The sequence below is a fragment of the Indicator indicator genome, chromosome 33 (assembly GCF_027791375.1).
Source record: "Indicator indicator isolate 239-I01 chromosome 33, UM_Iind_1.1, whole genome shotgun sequence".
Taxonomy (NCBI): Eukaryota; Metazoa; Chordata; class Aves; order Piciformes; family Indicatoridae; genus Indicator; species Indicator indicator.
In genome coordinates, this window is record NC_072042.1 from 1,749,442 (window position 1) to 1,771,207 (window position 21,766).

Here is a 21,766-nt window from a genome sequence, read left to right on the forward strand (position 1 = left end):
GCTGAAGGAGTTCTGAGAGGTTTGAATGTCCCCTTTCATCCAAAGGATGACTTCATGCTGAAATGTGGAGAGTGGGGACACTTCTCTTCCAGAAAAGTAAGGACAGGGTTCCAGGGCTACAGGTCAAGATATTTTTCTCCAGGTTCTAGGAACACTCCACCCCCTCAGAGGATTGTGGTGTTCACCATCTGGCTTAGGTATAGCTACTCTGAGTGAAAATCTCAAAGGTGAATTTATTTCTGGGAAGTGTGTGATCAATGCAATCTGGAAACAAAGCAAGAAGCAGCTCTGAGATGGCTCTGTGTGAAATGCAAACCCAGGACTGAAATATCCTCTTGAAACCTGGTGGAGCTGGCCAGGGAGAGCTCTCTGACAGCTCAGAGAGGAGACAGTGCCTGGGGTCAGTGAGCTGTGAAGGACTCATGTTTCCTCCCATTTAACTGCTCTGTAAAAATATGAAGTGAGTAGGGCACTCCCCAAAGGTCACCCAAAAAACAGCCAAAGCAACAAAACCCTCCCAGCTGGGATTCCTCCACCTCCTCCTCTGGAAGGATGGAGAAGGGCATGTCAAGGGCAGGGTCCTGCACTGTCTCCCAGGTCAGAGCAGCTGCCCCACTGCTCTTTGCCCAGCTTGCCCTGCTGAGTTTCACATCCTGAGACTCTAGGTATGACCCAGAGCAAGGCTCTGGAGCTGCCCACAAGGTGTTTGGCCCTGCAAGAGCAGAGTGAGGTACCCCCAGAAATCACTAAAGGCTGAGGAATTACAATGCAGCAGCAGCTCCTCTCTGGGGCAGCCTTGGAGAAGGATCATCAGAGCCTGGCTGCCATCATGCTGCCAGGATTTTGTCTTGGTACCAGAGAGGGTTTGTCCCCCTGTGTTCAGCACTGGTGAGGCTGCACCTTGAGTATTAGGATCAGATTTGGGGCCTGAGCTCCAAGAAGGACATTGAAGGGCTGGAGCAGGCCCAGAGAAGGGCAACAAAGCTGGGGAAGGGTCTGGAGAAGAGGGCTGCTGAGGAGCAGCTGAGGGAGCTGTGGGTGTTCAGTCTGGAAAGGAGGAGGCTGAGGGGAGACCTCATTGCTCTCTACAACTCCCTGAAAGGAGGCTGGAGCCAGGTGGGGGTTGATCTCCTCTCCCAAAGAACAAGGAACAGGACAAAATCTCAGCTGTATCCATTCTTCTTCTCCTTGCCATTTGCTGTTTCACTGCAACATTGTGCCATGAAGTCAGACACAGCTGAAGCCTCCTCTGCTGCTCATATTTCCTTAATCTTGCAACAGGAGTGCAGGGAAAATCCATGAGCTATTACTTTTGTGTCGTGAGAAGGGAAGAGAACTTCCTGGAGCTGTACCAGAATGAGTGTTAGAGTCCATGCAAAAAACTCCAGGCAGGTTTTCAACTGGATTCAGGAAGTGTTTGTGGAGTCAGTGGATTTCATGTTGCCTAGGAGGAGCTGTTAAATAAAACTCTGCACAACTTCAAAATTCTCCATAAATTAATGGAGGCAGCCATGTAGAAGACATCCCAGTGGAAGCACTGAGAATCATTTTCTCTCTTACAAGATGAATTTCATTCCTCTTAGTCAGTTAACACAGAACTCCACTATTAATATTAACCAATACAAGCCTGGAAGGTTCTCTTCTTAGCAAAGAGATGAGCAGAAGAAAATGGTCCTGTTCATCATCTTCCAAAGGGCACCAGATGCTCACAGACTCAGTACTGAGAGCATCTACTGGTGGTTTGGCTTTTAAATTATTAGCTGCAATTTTAAAGCCATTTGGAGGATAAGGAGAAGGGGTTAGTTAAAGCATAACTGGCTTTCAGCATCACGTCCTGCTTTGGGTGATGGAAACTGGGTGCTGTCTGTGTGGGCTTGGACCCAGTAGCTGGTTTGCAGGGCTAGGCAGGATCCTCAGGGGATGGGATGAAGTGGAGTGCTTCACAGTCCCCAGTCAAAGTTATTGTGCTGTTGTAAAGAGCAAACCACCTTTTTCTTCTTTTTTTTGGGTAGCTTTTAATAATTCCCTATCATTTCTGGAGCAGATGTGCTTGGGTGCTGTGAGTCTTGCCCCTCTTCCCATGGCAGGTACACATCCCCACAAAAAAAAAGAAACAAACAACCTTTTCTTGCCCTGTTGGAAATGTCAGTGCTACTTTTTGCTCTGCAGTAACCCTGATGGTCAAAGGTTCTGACCTCAGCTGGTGAATCAAGAAGGTCCTGCTGTAATCTATGTTTTAAATCTGAGGGAGGATTTCTGTTCTGTGCCTCTTTGCTTAGTGCAGTAACAGGAGTCTGTTCTGCAGCTCTGGATGAACACTCTCAGTCTGGTCTGGCTGAATTTGGGCTCCTTGGTGGATGAGAAGCTCAACATGAGCCAGCAGTGAGCACTTGCAGCCCAGAAAGCCAACCAGAGCCTGGGCTGCAGGAAGAAAACTGTGGCCAGCAGGGCCAGGGAGGGGATTCTCCACTCTGGTGCGACCCTACCTGGAGTACTGCATCCAGTTCTGCAGCCTCTATTACAAGAAAGATCTGGAGATGCTGGAAAGTGTCCAGAGAAGGGCCATGAGGATGAGCAGAGGGCTGGAGCTGCTCTCCTGTGGAGACAGACTGAGAGTTGGGGCTGTTCAGTCTGGAGAAAAGAAGGCTCCAAGAGACCTTATTGTGGCTTTCCAGTATCTGAAGGGGGCTGAAAAGAAAGAAAGCTGGGGAGGGACCTTTTAGGGTGTCAGGGGGTGACAGGACTGGGGGGAATGGAGCAAAACTAGAAATGGGGAGATTCAGATTGGATGTTAGGAAGAAATTCTTCCCCAGGAGGGTGGTGAGACACTGGCACAGGTTGCCCAGGGAGGTGGTGGAAGCCTCATCCCTGGAGGGTTTTGCAGCCAGGCTGGATGTGGCTGTGAGCAACCTGCTGTAGTGTGAGGTGTCCCTGCCCATGGCAGGGGGTTGGAACTGGCTGAGCTTTGAGCTCCCTTCCAACCCTGACAATCCTATAATTGTATAGGAAACACACCAGAGCCATACAGCCAGTCAGAAACACCTTGGATTTATGGCCATCTCCCTGTCACAATATGGTTGAGTTGGGATAAGTAAGGTCAGCACAAAGCAAACTCTGGGACTCAATCAGCTTAATGTGGTGTCTCTAATTGAAGAGCTTGTCAGCTGTCTCCTTAGGCAGGCAAATGCTGAGATTAGGAACAATGCAATTAGATTAATCCTCATCTTAATAGAAGAAGCAAAATGTGGGAAATTTCTGGTGTTTAGAAAATAATTTATTTCACTCTGGGAAGGCTTTTTTATGCCCTTACTGAAAACTGATGTGCTTAGACCAAAACTGGCTCTGGCTTGGCTGAGCTTCAGTGCTGCACTTTCAGGGTTGACAACAGACTGTAGCAAGGTTCACAGCTTCACAGATTGCACTGGGCTGAAAAGGACCCTCCAAAGTCATCTTGTGCAACCCCCCTGCAGTCAGCAGGGACACATCCAACTAGATCAGGCTGCCCAGTCTGATCTTGAAGGTCTCCAGAGATGGGGCCTGGGCAATCTGTTCCAGTATTTCTCACCCTCACAGTAAAGAACTTCCTCCTAAAGTCCAACCTAAATCTCCCTGCTCTGCTTCCCAAACATTGCCTCTTGTCCCATCACCACAGACCCTTCTGAACAGGCCCTCCTCAGCCTTCCTGAAGGTCCCCTTCAGATACTGAAATGTTGTTCTAAGGTCTCCCTGGAGCCTTCTCTTTTCCAGCCCAAATTCTTTCAGCCTTTCTTCACAGCAGAGGTTCTCCAGCCTTCTGATCATCTTTGTGGCCTCCTCTGGACCTGCTCCATCAGGTCCATGTCCTTCATATGTTGGATGCTCCAGAGCTGAACACAGCACTGCAGGTGAGGTATCACCAGAGCAGAGCAGAGTAGCAGAATTCCCTCTCTTGGCCTGCTGGCCACACTGCTTTTGATGCAGCCCATGATGTGATTCCAGCTTCAATGTTTCCTTCAGTTTGGGTCTTCACCTCTCCCCACCTGCCCTTCCCTAGCAAATAAAATCTGTAACTTTAGCAACCAGTTGCTCACAGGAGAGAATGAATGTGGAGGATATTTTTCCACTCTTCATTCACTTAGCAATTAGGAGCAATGAATAAGTCAGCGAAGTCTCTTCTCATCTCCATACATCTCCCCTGACTCTGTAACTGCTCAAATCATTCCTCTCTTAGCAAATTGTTGGGACATTTACCAGAGGAGTGCAGATGTAGCTGCAGCGTAGCTGGAAGAGTCATCAGCAGGTGCATCCCATCTTCTCCTTCCTAAATATTCAACGTGATGATGTGCTGGGATGCTCCAGCTCCACTGCAGGTGTGTGCTCCCTGCCTGCCCAGGGGATCCATTGCAAAAAGGCTGGAATATTTTGGGATGCAGGTTCCAGCACAGCTAACCCTTGGTAACCCATGTGGACTCTGTCTAACTTATGGGCATCCATGTGGTTGTGGAGTCTCCTTCTCTGGAGAGATTCCAAACCCACTTGGATGCATTCCTGGGTGTCTGGCTCCAGGTGAACCTGCTTTGGCAGGGGGGTTCGACTTGACAATCTCACAGGATCACAGATCACAGGATGTTAGGGGTTGGAAGGGACCTGGGAGATCATCCAGTCCAACCCCCTGCCAGAGCAGGACCATAGAATCCAGCACAGGTCACACAGGAACACATCCTGATGGGGATGGAAAGTCTCCAGAGAAGGAGACTCCACAACCTCTCTGGGCAGCCTGCTCCAGGGCTCTGTGACCCTCACAGTGAAGAAGTTCCTCCTCCTGTTGAGGTGGAACCTCCTGTGCTGGAGTTTCTATCCATTGTCCCTTGTCAGTGACATGAAAGAGGAATGCAGTCTGTGCTGTTGTGTTTTGAGTGGTGTCCTCTTCATACCTGGGCTCTTGGGCTCACTCTGCAATGTGTAGGAAAACTCAAGTGCTGGAGGAGACCCAGAGGCAGAAGCAATGCCAACTTCTGTGGCTGTGGGGAAGGTGTCAGGGTGTATGGATGTTGTTCCCATTTTGTGGCTCTGTGCATTCCCAACAGCATCTGGATGAGGCATCTGGAGAACCTTACTGATGGAGGTTGAAGTGCTGTGAGCACTAAGGAAAAGCTGGCATGCAGTTTAGAGGATTTGTTTTGGGGTAACAATTAACTGATGTGAAAGGAGTTGTACCAGGGCAGGTTTAGCCTGGATATTAGGAAAAACTTCTTTGCTGGGCAAGGATTGGAAGAGGCTGCCCAGAGAGGTGGTGGAGTCCCCATCCCTGGAGGTGGGGAAGTGGTTTAGTAGTCATGGTGGTGTTGGGTTAATGGTTGGACTGGGTGATCTTAGAGGGCTTCTCCAACCTTTATGGTTCTATGATATATCAGCAATATGAATGTCAGCATCTGAGCAAGCCACAGTGGGGGCCTGGAATGCCTTTACAGACAGTGGAAACAAGTGGGCACGTAGAGGAGGGGATTGACATCACTGCCTTCAGACACAGACTGTTGAGGCAGGTGGTGAATGTCCTGAAGTCCCAGGCCAGCATTTCCCCTGGGAGGTAGCTGTGCAGAGAGGCACTGCAATGGTGAGGTCAGAGCTGCTGAAATCCCTGTGAGTTCTGCCCAAGTGCACGAAAGAATTCACTGCTTGGACGTTCATCAAAGGAGGTTTTAGGCACTTCATTGAGGGACTCCTACAGCCTGCCCATCCCCTGATCTGAGTCACCTCTGGAAAGAGCTGTGTGTAGCCACTGAGTACAAAGGGAACATCCAGCAGCTGTGCTCCAAACTCCAGCTCAAACAGATGACATGGACTGAATCCAGACACCTGCACTTTTGGCTCCCTGTCTAGCCATGGACCTTTTCTTTTTCCATCATTTTGTTCACCTTGCTGCTTGAACACATGGTGGGTGCCTATCAAAAATACCTGTTGGATGCTTTATTGCAGTTGACAGTGACATTCTTCAGACTGTAAAGGTTGGGGGGAATTTCTCTCATCAGGCTGTAGCTGTTAGTCATCTCACTTAACCTCCAGGCTTCCCTGTCTGACAGTGGTGTAGTGCTGGTGCCTCCCTGGTTCTGAGAGCAGTGACTGATTGAGACAGGATCAGCCACAGAATCCACCATGGCAGGGGGCTGGAAGGCACCTCTGGACATCATCCAGTCCAACCCCACTGCTAAAGCAGGGGAACCCAGGATCAAAATGGCCAGGTGGGTTTGGAATCTCTCCAGACAAGGAGAGTCCACAACCTCTCTGGGCAGCATGCTCCAGGGCTCCAGCAGCCGTACACCAAAGATTTTTTTCCTCCTTAAGTTCAGATGGAACCCCCTGGTTTCCAGTTTGTGCCCATTGCCCCTTGTCCTGTCCCTGGGCACCACTTAAAAGAGTCTGGTCCCAGCCTCTTGCCCTTTAGCTCTTGCTGAGCATTGCTCAGATCCCCTCTGGGGCTGCTCTTCTCCAGGCTCAACACCCCCAGGGCTCTCAGCCCTGCTCTGGACCCTGCTCTTCTGCACCAACATTGGAGAGATGAGCTTGCTCAAGGAAATCAAATGTTTAACTTCCAAGCAAGCCAGTTCAGTAGAGCCATCCCTTACCCCTTAGAGGGCAGATGATCTTTCCGTTGCATGTTGGTATCTAGCCTGGCACAGCAGGATTCCAGTCCACAACTACAACTCCTGGATCTTAACACAGTACAAATGATGCAATAACTTAATAATGATCCTGGGCTCCAGGAGCATGTGTAGCACAGCAGGTGTGCACATCCTGGAGTTCATTACTCATGCAATTAAACCTTTTTTTTTTCCTCCCCCCCCACCCCCTTTTTTCCTTCTCTGAGGCTGCACCAGGTTAATTTTCTAATAGCCAACAAGATGATGGCAAAAATGTCAGTCCTGAAGCAAAAATTCCAGCTGCTCCCTTCAACCCCTGCTTGTTCCAGGAGAGAATGCCACCAATCCAACCTTAGCTTCTCAAGCTGCAAATGTCACTGCTGTAACAACTGAATTTAACATGGGGAAGTGTTGAGCAGCAGGTTACTGCAAGTTCAGCTCAAAAAGAAACCCTTCACTGCTATTAACAATTTTACTGTTCTGTGAAGAAAGGGGAAAAAAGAAGAGGAAAAAAAAAAAAGAGGAGAGGAAAGGAGAGGAATGGGATCAAATAGTCATTATCTGAATTGGGCAGCAAATGCAAGCCTGGAGACCAGGCAGTTTTTAGTAGGTCAGCTATCTATTTAAAGTAATTTGAATTATCTCAGGATAATTGAAATCCACTGTTCATCCATTACTTTCATTCTCGGGTCTTAAATGATTATATCCATAGCTCTGCCTCACATTTATCTGGTGACCTGTGAGACCTTCAGCTTCCCTGCCTGGGATAGGTCATGGGATGATTTCCCATCAAATTATAACATATGTAGTCACAGGTTCTTCAGATGCAATTGGCTTGGCTGGGTGACAGCTGGAAGGGAAGCTGCTGCCTCAATCTGATCAGGGGATGCTTACATTCAGCTCTGCAGTTTGGTGGTGGTGCTCAGCTTACCAAGAGAAACAGCAACAGAGAAACAAAACCAGGGGTCTGCTGGCTAGGGCTGTTGGGGTTTGATTTAACACATCTAAGTGCTGGATTCTACACATTGGCCACACCAACCCCAGGCAGTGCTGCAGGCTGGGGACAGAGTGTCTGGAGAGCAGCCAGGCAGAGGGACCTGGGGGTGCTGGTTGACAGCAGCTGAACAGGAGCCAGCAGTGTGCCCAGGTGGCCAAGAAGGCCAATGGCATCCTGGCCTGCATCAGCAATAGTGTGGCCAGCAGGAGCAGGGAAGTCATCCTGCCCTGTGCTCAGCTCTGGTTAGACCACACCTTGAGTGCTGTGTCCAGTTCTGGGCTCCTCACTTCAAGAAAGATGTTGAGATGCTGGAAGGTGTCCAGAGAAGGGCAACAAAGCTGAGGAGAGGTCTCAAGCACATCCCTGTGAGGAGAAGCTGAGGGAGCTGGGGGTGTTTAGCCTGGAGAAGAGGAGGCTCAGGGCAAACCTCATTGCTGTCTACAACTACCTGAAGGGAGGCTGTAGCCAGGTGGGGCTTGGTCTCTTCTCCCAGGCAAGCAGTGGCAGAAGGAGAGGACACAGCCTCAAGCTGTGCCAGGGGAGGTTTGGGCTGATGTTAGGAAGAAATTCTTCACAGACAGAGAGATTGGCCATTGGAATGTGCTGCCCAGGGAGGTGGTGGAATCATCATCCCTGGAAGTGTTTAAAATAAGCCTGGATGAGGCTCCATCTGAATAGGAGGGGAAAAATTTTTGGTGTCTGAACAGGAGAAGAAACTTCCTTGGTGTGAGGGTGCTGGAGCCCTGGAGCAGGCTGCCCAGAGAGGTTGTGGGGTCTCCTTCTCTGCGAGATTGCAGCCCCAGCTGGACAATGTGATCCTGGGCAAGCTGCTGTGGGTGCCCTGCTTTAGCAGGGGGCTTGGACTGGATTTCCAGAGGTCCCTTCCAGCCCCCACCATGCTGGAAATGTGACTGTGAAATGAGCATGACTGCTGATGGGAGGAACCTGCTCTTTTACCAGATGAAGACTCTTGGATGAGGAGTAAGGGTGCAGTGTTCCCCAGCTTAGGGACAGGCAGGGCAAGGTCTGTGACTCCCTCAGCAGGCAGGGCTGTAGGTGGCACCATGCAGGACTGTGACAGATGTTAAGGTTGGCTTGAAGAGCCATCAAGTATGTGCCTTAGCTTCGATTTGTCTCCCACAGCTCATGCAGAGGGAGGGGAAACAGCTTTAAAAATGAATAGAGAGATTTATCTCTCTGCTCTTCATTTTATCACCACAGCTTTTGCTGTCAAGGGAATCTGTCACTTGGGTCATCTCTCTCCTTGTCAGTCCCACAGCAGCACAGCTGGAGAGCAGAGGAAGTGAGGGCCTTAGCTGAACCAGGCTCTGTCATATGGGCTGGAGATCCCTGCTGGTCTGGTTTGGTTTGGTTTTGCCTGGAAGGAAAAAAAAAAAAAAGATATAAAAATGTTTTATTTGAGTTTCTGCTGATGGAGATCTTCTTATCTGGGCAAGACCTGTCCCTGGCTCCTGTAATTCCACAGAGAGCTGCCACAACAGCAACTTCCTGAACAAACAAGACAGTGCAAGATGATTTTATTAGCTGCTGAACTTTAGAAGCCTGTGGTAGGCAGAAGGCTGGAGAAGAGCTGACCTCTCCCAAGTTTCTCTTGAGGGGGCTCAGTAGAGCCTGAGCACTTTGTCTACAGCACCTGGGGTGTTTCCTCAGCAGCCTCAGCAGACCCCAACTCTTATTGCTTTTTCTTCCTTTAGGGATAAAACACACTGAGATGAATATATCTACAGTCTGTGTTAGGTCTAAGATTGAGCTCCTCCTCAGCTCAAAATACATCTGGCAACCACAGGACTATGCTGGGGGCTTGGACTAGAAAGTAGCAATAAGACAAGAAGAAATAGCCTGAAATTGTGCCAGGGAAGGTTTAGGTTGGAGAATAGGAAAAATGTTTTTGCTGAAAGGGTGGTCAGGGATTGGAACAGGCTGCCCAGGGAGATGGTGGAGTCACCATCCCTGGAGGTGTTCAAGAAGCTGTGGATGTGGCATTTCAGGATGTAGTTTAGTGGTCATGGTAGTTGGGTTAGGGTTGGACTCAGTGATCTTCAAGGTCTTTTCCAAATCTTGGTGATTCTGTGGTTCTGTTCTTTGGTTCTGTGGTTCTGTGCTTCTGTGCTTCTGTGGTTCTGTGCTTCTGTGGTTCTGTTCTTTGGTTTTGTGGTTCTGTGGTTCTGTTCTTGGTTTTGTGGTTCTGTGGTTCTGTGTTTCTGTTCTTTGGTTTTGTGGTTCTGTGGTTCTGTGGTTCTGTTCTTTGGTTTTGTGGTTCTGTGGTTCTGTTCTTTGGTTTTGTGGTTCTGTGGTTCTGTGGTTCTGTTCTTTGGTTTTGTGGTTCTGTGGTTCTGTGGTTCTGTTCTTGGTTTTGTGGTTCTGTGGTTCTGTTCTTTGGTTTTGTGGTTCTGTGGTTCTGTGTTTCTGTTCTTTGGTTTTGTGGTTCTGTGGTTCTGTGGTTCTGTGGTTCTGTTCTTTGGTTCTGTGGTTCTGTGGTTCTGTTCTTTGGTTTTGTGGTTCTGTGGTTCTGTTTCTGTTCTTTGGTTTTGTGGTTCTGTGGTTCTGTGGTTCTGTTCTTTGGTTCTGTGGTTCTGTGGTTCTGTTCTTTGGTTTTGTGGTTCTGTTCTTTGATTCTGTGGTTCTGTTCTTTGGTTCTCTGGTTCTGTTCTTTGGTTCTGTACATTGTGCCCTGAAGGAGTCATGATGGTAGTGGTCAGGCTCAGCCTGGGGAGTGGCACTTCTGCCTTTCTCCTTGGGACTTGGATCTCACAGAGCACTTGGGAAACTTCTTGTCTTGCAAGGTGTGGTGGGTTGAAAATTCCCCACCACCACCATCAAATTGCCAGCCCAGCCCAGTTGGAAGCAAATGAAGCTGTATTTACAAGCAAACCTGCAATCTCCAATGAAATGCAGTGAATATGTATAAAACAGACAAGATTGACATGATTTACAGGTATTTACAATTAATAAACAGCACAAGAACCCCCCTGGCCAAAAACCAGGGGAGCTAATAATAGCTTCCCACTCCCTGCCCTCTTCCTTCTCCCCCTGGACACAAAGGGAGAAGAGAAAAGAGCAGAGAGTTGTTTTGTTAGGATCCTCAGCCAAAACAAAGAACACAGCCAAGGTCAGCAAAGCCAGCCAGAAACAAGTTAGTGTCTCCCAGAGGGAGGAAACCAAAAGAGAGAGAAAAATAATATATAAACCCCCCTTTAGTGATAGTGTGTCCAAAGGGATTGTTTAGAACTCATCATTATTTTCCTTTTTACACCCAGTGGTGATTTTCTTTGTGTTCTACCACTTCCTGTTCAAGATCTGGGGCAAATTTTTGAAGGTCCAGCCTGAAACTGCCACACAAGGATTTGTCAGATTGCATCAGCAGCTGGGACCTCTGCCTCCTTTCTCAGATGAGCCTATGGGCTCAGTCTTGCCTCTTGACTCTCATGCTTGGCACTGCCAGAGCAAGGGGAGAACAGAGGCAGCCTTGATCAGGAAAAGACCTGGCTGCACCAGGCCATTGCAGGAGCAGGGAAGAACCCAAGCAGGACACGGCAGGGTTAACCACACTGCTTGCTGGAGTGAGCAAAACCTCCTCATCTGAGCTTTCCTGACTGACTTTAATGTAATCCATGTCAAGAGGTTTGGCCAAGATTTGTCTGAGCTTCATCATTTCTCAACACTTAGCAGGTCCTTCAGGAGCACTTTGTGCAGGAGTAAAATTCAGGGGTCATTAAGTTTCCCATTAGATCTCAAGGAGACAGGCCATCACTGGGGCAAATGAGGCATAGCACATGATTTCTGGGAATTTTGGTTGTGGGGCTTGGGGTTTTGTTGTTTTTTTTTTTTTTTTTTTTTTTCAATGTAAGATTTATTAAGGGCTCCACAAGTCCAGACAAAAAGATTTCCTTTTCCTGCAACTGCACAAGGAATCAACAAGGTTCATCCTCGCGGGGTTCCAGGCTGTTGTGTTTGTTGTTCAGCTCTTGTGAATCTTTTTGTTTATGGAAAGGTTGGCAAATCATAGGGAAGTGGCAAGTCTTGGAGGAATCTCACAGGAAGACTGGAAAGGGACTTTTCATGAGGGTGAATAGCAACAGGACAAGGGGGAATGGTTTGAAGCTGAGGGAGAGCAGGGATCTTAGCAAGGAGTTCTTCAGCATGAGGGTGGTGAGACTTTGGAATGGGTTTCCCAGAGAGGTTGTGGATACCTCCTCCCTGGAGGTGTCCAAGGCCATGTTGGATGAGGCCTTGACCAGCCAAACCTAGTTGAGAGATGTCCCTGCCCATGGCAGGAGGGTTGGAGGACCCTTCCAATCTAAGCCATGTCCATGCCTCCCTCTCTTCTCTCACATACTTTATATTCCATAGCCTTTCTCTCCGTGTCCTTCTACATTTTCTGGGTTTGTACCAAACAGAAGGGAAGAACAGAGTAAAAAAAACAAGATTTGAAGTTTAGTGCTGTAACTCCCAAATGATTCTCCACGTGGGACTGAAACTCCTCTCCCTGCCCTCTGGCTCACAGGTTGTATGACACTGGTGCTGGACAGGCATCAAGGGCTCACCAGGGTGACCTGCAAGGTGGAGATGCAAACCACATGAACCACAAGTCTCAGGAGCTGAGCAGGCAGAGCCAAAGTCAAACTTTTCACTTTGCTGTGACAAACCAAAGTGCAGCACATCAAACCCTGACTTCCATTCCAGCATAAAGGAAAAAAGTAGTTTTGATTTGGGGGATTTTTGTTGTTGTTGTTGTTGTTGCAATTGATCCAGGGCTATAAAAACAAAAAAAATGTTGTAGGGGTTCGTGCCACTCTGGGAATGGCATTTCACTAGCAGCTTCTCAACAGAACTACTTCATCATGGGCTTTGCTGAAGCATTTCTCTGCTCCATCATGGAACTGACCATGCCCCGGTCTCATCCAGTGACAGGATAAGGGGCAAGGGGCACAAACTTCAACATAAGAAGTTCCATCCAAACATGAGGAGGAACTGCTTTGATTTAAGGGTGAAAGAGCACTGGAGCAGGCTGCCCAGGAGAGGAGTCTCCATCTCTGGAGCCTTTCCAAACCCACCTGAACATGCTCCTGTGTGGCCCTCTCTAGGTGACCCTTGCCTGGCAGGGGGTATGGGACTCCAAAGGATCTCCAAAGGTCCCTTCCAACCCCTACCATTCTCTGATTCTGTGACCAGCTTTTGAAAGGCAAATTACCTGCAGAACTGCAGCAATCTGTTGAAATTAGCAGGCAATCATTTTGATATGTAAATGAAAGGATGGGAGGAGAGAGGGATCAGTTTTGAAATGCAATCAAGGCCAAAGATAAAAAACGGTTTCTCACCTCCTCTCCTGTAATTGTTTTTTAAGTGATGCCCTTGGCCTGGGATCCCTGGCTGCTGTTTCCTCAGCTTCACTGCAGAAAAAGCCACTTGTACCATTACCCCCAAGGCTGGAAAGGAGGTCTTGTAATTCTCTCCTGCAATGGCAAAAAGATGGTGGCAAAACCTCTACTGAGTGCACTTAATGGCTCGACAGATTATTAACGAGATGTGGAGCTTTTCACATCTAATTCCCTGGGTTTAAATCCAAGCCCTGTCAGCAGCTGGAGAAAGATCTAAGGAAAATGAGTTTATGTTCTCAGCCCAGTTCCTGGAAGATGAAAAGCTGCACAACAGTTGGCACTAATTAGCACTTGTGTTGGCCTCTGCTCCCCTGTACCAGAGCCAGAAAGGGCCAGGCAGGAGAGAACCAAAGGTGTGATGGGTGAGGTCTGTGTCTGCAGCAGGGGATGGAGGAGCAGCCACTCTCCCACCTGAGCACCCACCCTCTTCTTCAAAGAGCATCCCATCATGGGTGGCCCATCTGGAGCTCCTTGGCTAGGTCAGTCTCTAATTGGGGCAGCTGCTGCCCAGGCAGAGAGCACAGGGAGGTCCAGAATCTTCTGGTTTTGGTGGACAGAGGCTGTGGACACAGAAACCTATGCAGAGTAGGAAGGGAGCCAGAGGCAGGATCCATCATCTCATGGAATCACAGGCTTCATTGGGTTGGAAGGGACCCTCAAAGGTCATCTTGTCCAACCTTCCTGCAGTGAACAAGGACACTTCCAACCAGATCACGTTCCTCAGAGCCCCATCAAGTTTGACCTTGAATGACCCTATCCTGTCCTCCCTACCTACATTCTTCTCCTGTACTACCTTGTGCTGGCCTCTGCTTCCATTCTTCACCTCCCACCAGCTCTGAACTTGCCTGGATATTATTGCAGGATGCATTTTTCCCCTTGTATTTGTGAATATTGATTTTCCCTCTTGGGGTAGCCTGGATCCCACTCTGAGAAGCATTTCCCAGCAGCGACTCCATCTTAGCATGAAAAGTAATTAGGACAATAAATAAAGTTCAATATTGTACATGGAGTTTCTTTTGTCAGCTACAGTTAATCACTCAGTCTGGGCTCAGGCCAGCCTCCAGATCCCATCTGGGAAGCTGGAAGAAGAGCAGGACGTCCTCTACAGCACTCCAGTCCTTGAGCAGTCCAGGCATAGCTGAAATGTCTGAAGTGATGGAGTCACCATCCCTGGAGCTGTTCAAGGAATGTGTGGCCATGGCACTTTGGGACATGGTTTAGTGGCCATGGTGGTGTTAGGTTGACAGTGGGACTTGATGATGACCTTAAAGGCCTTTTGAACCCAAAACAATTCTATGGTTCTGTGAAACACCCTTGGTGCTCCCCCTGTGCCCTGCTGCATCACTTGTTCTCAGTGCTCAGTGACACCAGCCCTGCTTTAGAATCACAGAATCACAGAATGGTCTAGGTTGGAAGGGACCTCCAAAGCTCATCTAGTCCAACTCCCTCTGTAGTCAGCAGGGGCATCCCCAGCTAGATCAGGTTGAATACCTCCAGGGATAGGACCTCAACCACCTCCACCTCCCTGGGCAACCTGTTCCAGTGTTCCACTACCCTCATGGTGCAGAACTTGTTCCTACTGCTCAAAGCAGTGAGGACAGACCTTGGTGCACATCCTAAGCTGATCTCAATCACACCAGGACAGGCTGGAGTGTATCAAGCATCCATCCAATTGCCTGCCCTTATCCTGTGCTAATATTACTTTTCTTTGGAGCCTTTTATCTTTAAATATTAAACATTAGCTATACAGCAAATAAATCAATGCATCAAAACCTTCTCTAAAAGCTACTGCTCCATGTTTAAGAGTGGGCAATCCAGCTACTTAGAGACCATGGCCACTCCATCAGTGTCTGATCTCTTCCCTCTCCATTAATCTTCTTTAATCCACCAAGGACTCATAGGACTTCCAATTAGTGACCATTCAATAACTTCTTCATTTCCAAAGAGGCAAAGGCTCTTCTTTCCAAAGAATTCTCCTCCTGACTGGCAGTGCAAGCTGTGGCCCTGGCTCACTTAACAGAGCTTAGCTCTCAGGTTATGGGAGAGGAGGGAACAATTGTGAGGTTGAGGGAAATACCTTGCTGGCAGTTCATCAAACTGCTGGAGTGGGTCCAGAGGAGGCCACAAAGATGATCAGAGGGCTGCTATGGGGACAGGCTGAGAGAGCTGGAGCTGTTCAGCCTGGAGAGGAGAAGGCTCTAAGGAGACCTTGGAGCAGCTTTCCAGTACCTGAATGGGCTACAGGAGAGTTGGGGAGGGGATGTTTTATGAGGGCTTGTTATAACACAATGAGAGAGAATGGACTGAAGCTTGAGAAGGGCAGATCTAGACTGGAGATCAGGAAGAAATTCTTGACAGTGAAGGTGGTGAGACACTGGAACAGGTTGCCCAGGGAGGTTGTGGATGTTCCCTCCCTGGAGATGTTCAAGGCCAGGTTGGATGAGGCCCTGAGCAACCTGGGCTAATGGGAGGTGTCCCTGCCCATGGCAGGGGTTTGGAATTAGATGATCTTTAAGGCCCCTTCCAACCACAACCTCCCTGGGCAACCTTTTCCAGTGTCTCACCACCTTCACTGTCAAGAATTTCTTCCTAACCTCCAGTCTCAATCTCCCCTTCTCAAGCTTCAATGCATTCCCTCTTATTCTAGTACCACAAAGCCCTTGTGAAAAGTCCCTTCCTGGCTTTCTTGCAGGCCCCCTTCAAGTACATTTCTTCCTGGGAAAGGCTCTTTGCTTCCCTCTGAGCTGTATCCCAGCCACCAGCTGGGAGAGAAACCCTCAGGCACTGTGTTGATTTCATCTGGAGTGATTAATGCTACCAACTCCCAGCACCACCCACAGGAGGTTTACAGGGAACACTCTCTCTGTAATTAAAAATAACTCCTGGGCAAGTGCCTGTGGGTTCCAGCACAGAAGCCACTATTGCCAGTCCCTGCATGTGCAAATCAAGACTGGAAAGGGAAAATATTAATGGTCAGTGGCTAGGGAGGAGCTTTAGTTGCTGCTTCCTTCTGCAGCAGCAGTTGTCTGTGCCTTGCTTTCACCAGGTGCTTGTTCAGGTCCATTTGGGCTGCTTGGGGAAACTCCTGGGGAATAAGAGAATCATGGAATGGCTTAGGTTAGAAGGGACCTTAGGGATCATCTTCTCCAACCTCCCTGCCATGTGCCTCTCAGCTAGGCTTGGTTGCTCAAAGCCTCATCCAACCTGGCTTTGAACACCTCCAGAGAGGAGGCATCCACTCCCATACTGAAGAGCTGCTTCCTCAGCTCCACTCTAACCCTGCTTTCCCTCAGCTTCAAACCATTCCCCCTTGGCCTGTCTCTAAACACCCTCAGGAAAAGTCCCTCTGCAGCCTTCCTGTAGGATCCCTTCAGGTATTGGAAGGAAGCTCTGAGTCACCCCAGACACTTCTGTCCAGGCTGCACACCCCCAGCTCCCTCAGACTGTTCTCACAGCAGAGCTGCTCCAGCCCTTGGATCATCTTTGTGGCCTCCTCTGAACTTGCTCCAGCAGCTCTGTGACCACCTGATGCTGGGGACACCAGAACTGGAGGCAGGATTGGAGGTGAGGTCTGAGCAGAGCAGAGCCAAGGGGCAGAATCATCTCCTTTGCCGTGCTGCCCACACTCCTCTGGCTGCAGCCCAGCACACAGCTGCCTGCTGGGCTGCAGGAGGGCACTGCTGGCTCCTGGAGAGCTTCTCAGCAGCCAACACCCCCAAGTCTTTTTCTTCAGGGCTACTCTCAACCCACTCTGCACCCAGCCTGGATTTGTGCCTGGAATTGTGGGGAACAGGGAATGAAATATGAAAGTGTCTGGGCAGACAGGGAGAGGAAGCTGGTTCTTGAACACCAAGTGGTCTTCTCAGCATTTGCAGTGAGCTGCTTCTGCATGCCACAGAAGATCAGGTCCAATCCTTACCATCTGCACCATTAATCAAGGCTTCATTAGAAACCCAGATTTGTTGTAAATTAGAACATGTAATTAGAAAATGTGGCTGCTAATTGAGTCCCTTTGATGTGAGCTTCAAGATGTGACGCTGATCCCACACAGAAAGGGGGTTTTTAATGCCTTTTATTTATATACATTTCTCCCCACCCTCCCATTCCCCTTCCCCCCTTCCATTTATTGTTATTTGCAGCTTTGAACTCTTTGCTGATCAGAAACATTCAGAACTTCATCGTGCACAGAGCAGTGTCACTTTGGCTATTTATAAACACGGGGCTGGCACAAAAAGCCATTCAGCAAATTCCTTTTTATAGGTTGCTTCTTCCCCGCCTCCCCCTCCCCCCCTCCCCAAACCACCACCTCCTTCCCTTCGTTTCTTCCCTTTCCTTTATATTCCCAACTACAAAACAAGAAGTTGCTATTTTAGTTCGTGTAGCAACGTTCCAAGCCAGCCAAGTGTTGATGATTCAGTAGGTGGCACTCCATCCTCTCGGTCTGTTCGTGGTGGCCGCTCTGCCAGCAGAAGGATTTTTTTGCCTTCCTAAACGTGCTGCTGCCGACGGGAGAGGAGCTTCCTTGAGCTCACCCAGCATCCCGCAGCAGCCACTGCAAACCCAAACCCCTGAGGTGTGCAACTCAGGGCTACAGCACCTTCCTTGCCTGCAGTCACCTCGGGTGAGCCCTTTGCTGCGTCCTCCCTGCAGATTTAATCAGCAGCGGTGGCTTTGGCTGATGGTGTCGGGAAAGTGCCACACGCCGGTGTTTGATGTCAGGTGGTTGCCACCCTCTGCTCTGCCTGGTTTCTGCTTCTGCGAGGTGGTGTGGAGTTCCTCGGGAAAAGGAGCGCTGCAGACGTGCAAAACTCCTGTTGCCCTTATATAAGCCAAAGGAATTAATTAAATAAATGCATAAAAATAACTTGTCAGGGGGGAAAAAAATTAAAAAAAGAAAGGAAAAGCTAGCATATAACTTAATTTCCTGCCACTCTCTAAAATCTGCTCCAGCAAAAGCCAGGTCTTTCTAGTGCTTTTTACCTTGTGAGGGAATATCTCCAGCTGGAGAAGAAGAATGTTTAACCCCTGAGGCTCTGGCCTCTGCCCACATTAGGGTGACAGCTTCAGTCTCTGAATGTTTAAGTGCCTGTATATTGTAAAGGGTCATGGATAAAGGCACAGCCCCGGAAGACCCAGCCCTGCAGGGTGCTGTGCTCAGTGCTGGACAGTGAGAAGCATCTCTGCACTCCTGCTAAGTGCTGCTTTACCAGCCATGGTTCATCAGGATGGAGCAACAAGCTTCATGAGACCAACACTGACTGCACAGCCAGCACTGATCCAGAGTGTGAGAGGACTAGAGCAGGCTAAGCAGCAGCCCCAGAAAGGTGAAGGCAGCACCTCAGTTTCATACTGAGGGTGGTGAGACCCTGTGCCATGTTGCCCAGAGAGGTGGGAGATGCCCCATCCCTGGAACCATTCCAGGACTCTGAGCAACCTGCTCTAGTTGCAGATGTCCCTGCTGACTGCTGGGGGTTGGGCTAAATGAGCTTGAAAGATCCCTCCCCACCCAAACCAGTCTGTGATTCTCTGACTGTTGTGTAAATTAAGGAGGGAGGGATCAAACCCGAAGGTAGTTGGGAAAGGGAAGCTGGATTAACAGGATGGATTCACCATCAAACCCTGCCTGCTGCATGCAGGCTTAGCTCACTCACAGAAGTCTTTCTGGGACTGCAGCTGGTACCAAGCAGAAGCAATTAGAGCAGACCAACATGATTATCCCAACTTCCCAGTAGTCCCCACTGCAAAAAATAAAGTTGAAGGAGCTCCCCCTCCTCCCCAGGCAAAAGGCAGTTTGCTTTCCTGGATATTGGACTGTCCTTGGAGATGCTGAACATCTCCAGCAATGGAGCAGATATCTTGGCCCCAGCTTGGAGAGAGCAGAGCTGAGATAATGATACTGCTGTGCAGCTGCCACAGCAGCAGAAAACATCTCCCTTGTCCTGCTCACTGGGGAGCTCATTCAGACCCCAGCTCAGCTACCTAGGCTGCAGGAGTGGCTTGAGGATTTAGGTCTTAATGAAGCAAATGCTCATGGCCACAAACCCCACTGTGCCAACAGGCTGGATGCTGTAATTAGGAAAAATGCATATTGCAGAAGACACAAGAGCATGGCAGATGAGTTTAGTGTTCCTAATAAAAAAATCTAATTCCCCTAATCTGTATCAAACACTACAAGCTACATGCTACCAATTATTTTCTTCTAGTTTTAATTTACAACAATCAGTTATAATGGATGAAATTAATTCTTAGTTTAATTTTGTTGGCTGTGTGCTTAGAATCCTTTTTTTTTTCTTCTTTTTTTTTTTTTTCCTTTTCCCCATCTCCCATTTTCCTGGTGTTGGAAATTAGCTGCATCTAGCTTCAGTGGTGGTAGTTAAGACGGAACATTGGTCCTAATTGTTTCCTAATCATCACAACCTTTGGTGTAATTCACTCTCTGCTGCGGCTTGGGTGTGAGGTTTATTATCATTAGCTTTGCTTGCCCTTTCAAATCAAAGGTTTTAAAATTAAAGTTATAAACACCACCATCTGTATCTTCCATCATTATAGCTCTGTTTTCATCACTTACTGAATCCCAGCATCCCAGTATGGTTGGGGTCAAAAGGGTCCTCTGGAAATCATCCAGTCCAACCCCCCTGCTAAAGCAGGGCACCCACAGCAGTTTGCCACCCAGGACCACAATGGCCAGGGGGGTTGGAAGCTCTCCAGAGAAGGAGACTCCACAACCTCTCTGGGCAGCCTGCTCCAGGGCTCCAGCACCCTTGCACTGAAGTGGTTTTCCTCCTTAAGTTCAGCTGGAACCTTCTGGGCTCCAGTTTGTGCCCAATGCCCCTTGTCCTGTCCCTGGACACCACTGAGAAGAGCCCAGCTCCATCCTCTTGCCCCCTACCCTTTAGCTCTTGCTGAACATTGCTCAGATCCCCTCGGGGGCTGCTCTTCTCCAGGCTCAGCAGCCCCAAGGCTCTCAGCCTTTCCTCCTCACAGAGCTGCTCACTGTCTCTCTTTCCCTGTGGGTATCCTGACTCACACCGGTTTAGCTGCAGCCGCAGGCTCTGTACTGGCCAGCAGCGCTGCGCACCCAGAGGGACTCCTTAACCCTGGGCTCCCTGCGGACGGAGCTGGGCAGGGCGAGCACCACGCTCCGGTGCCAGTGCGCAGAGGAGCGGCCGGGAAAGCATTTTGCACACGGGTGAGAGAGCTCCAAAGCTGTTTCCCGTCGCTGGTATATCCTGAACAGGAAAAAGATCCTCTGAGTTCTGAGCTTTTGTGCTATGCAAATCTGCAGCAGCCTCTCCCTCTCCGCCACGCTCTGCGATTTCCTGCGGCAGCGGTGGATGGGAACAGCTGTTGCACCACGGCAGAAACTCAGCGTAAGCCTCCCGGCAGCAAGCAGAGGTTTTCCTGCTGCAGGGAGCTGTGATGAGGAGTTTTCCATCGTGCTATGTATTATGCAGCATAATTATCCCCAAAGCCTAAAGGCTGCCTTTCCTTTTTGCTCACAGGAGCCTGGTTCAACTCAAGCCTTTAATAACCTTTAAATAAAATAACTCCCCAGAGCTGGGTGGGAGGAGCTCTGATCATGTTCACTGTGCACTTAAGAAACTCACTGAATTGTCTGGGTTGGAAAAGACCTCTAAGATCACCCAGTCCAACCATCAACCCAACAGCAGCATGGCCATTAAACCAGGGCCCCAGGTGCCATGGACAGATGTTTTCTGAACACCTCCAGGGATGGTGACTCCACCACCTCCCTGGGCAGCCTGTTCCAATCCCTGACCACTCTTGTAGCAAAGAAAATTTTCTTAATATCCAACCTCAACCTGCCCTGGCACAATTTCAGGCCATTTCATAGAATCATAGAATAACAGAATTGTTAGGGTTGGAAGGGACCTCAAGGCTCAGCCAGTTCCAACCCCCCTGCCATGGGCAGGGACACCTCACACTACAGCAGGTTGCTCACAGCCACATCCAGCCTGGCTGCAAAAACCTCCAGGGGTGAGGCTTCCACCACCTCCCTGGGCAACCTGTGCCAGTCTCTCACCACCTCATGGGGAAGAATTTCTTCCTAACATCCAATCTGAATCTAGGAAGAAATTCTTCCCCATGAGGGTGAATCACCTGATACTAGGGAGAAGAGACCAACCCCCACCTCACTCTACCTCCTTTCAGGGAGCTGTAGAGAGCAATGAGGTCTCCCCTCAACCTCCTCTTCTCCAGACTAAACAACTCCAATTCCCTCAGCTGCTTCTCTCCAGACCTTCCACCAGCCTTTCTGCCCCTTTTACAGACCCACTCCAGCCCTTCATTGCCTTTCCTGCAGTGTGGATGTGAAAGTGTCTTCCAGATTTCTTTGGATTTCCCCAGAATGTTGTGGTTGCAGGGAACTGGAGCAAAGTTCAGTCCAAGTTCGAGCTCTGGTATTTTTAACTACAGCATCTCACTTTCTCCTTTCCACTCCACATTTCATTCAGAAGGATTATTTTTGCCTGGCAAGTGCTAACACATTACATCATCAAAGAGTCAGCTCCAACGCCCCACTCTCTGCAGGCAGGATGTCAGCACTTTGGGTGCTCTTTTCTCTCTGACCACAAATGAAACCAGCCTAACAGTGGAGACCTCTGGGCAAAGAAAACAGTTTCTCTGCCCAGCTTCATAGGATCATAGAATCATAGAATCAGTCAGGGTTGGAAGGGATCACAAGGATCAGCCAGTTCCAACCCCCCTGCCATGGGCAGGGACACCTCACACTACAG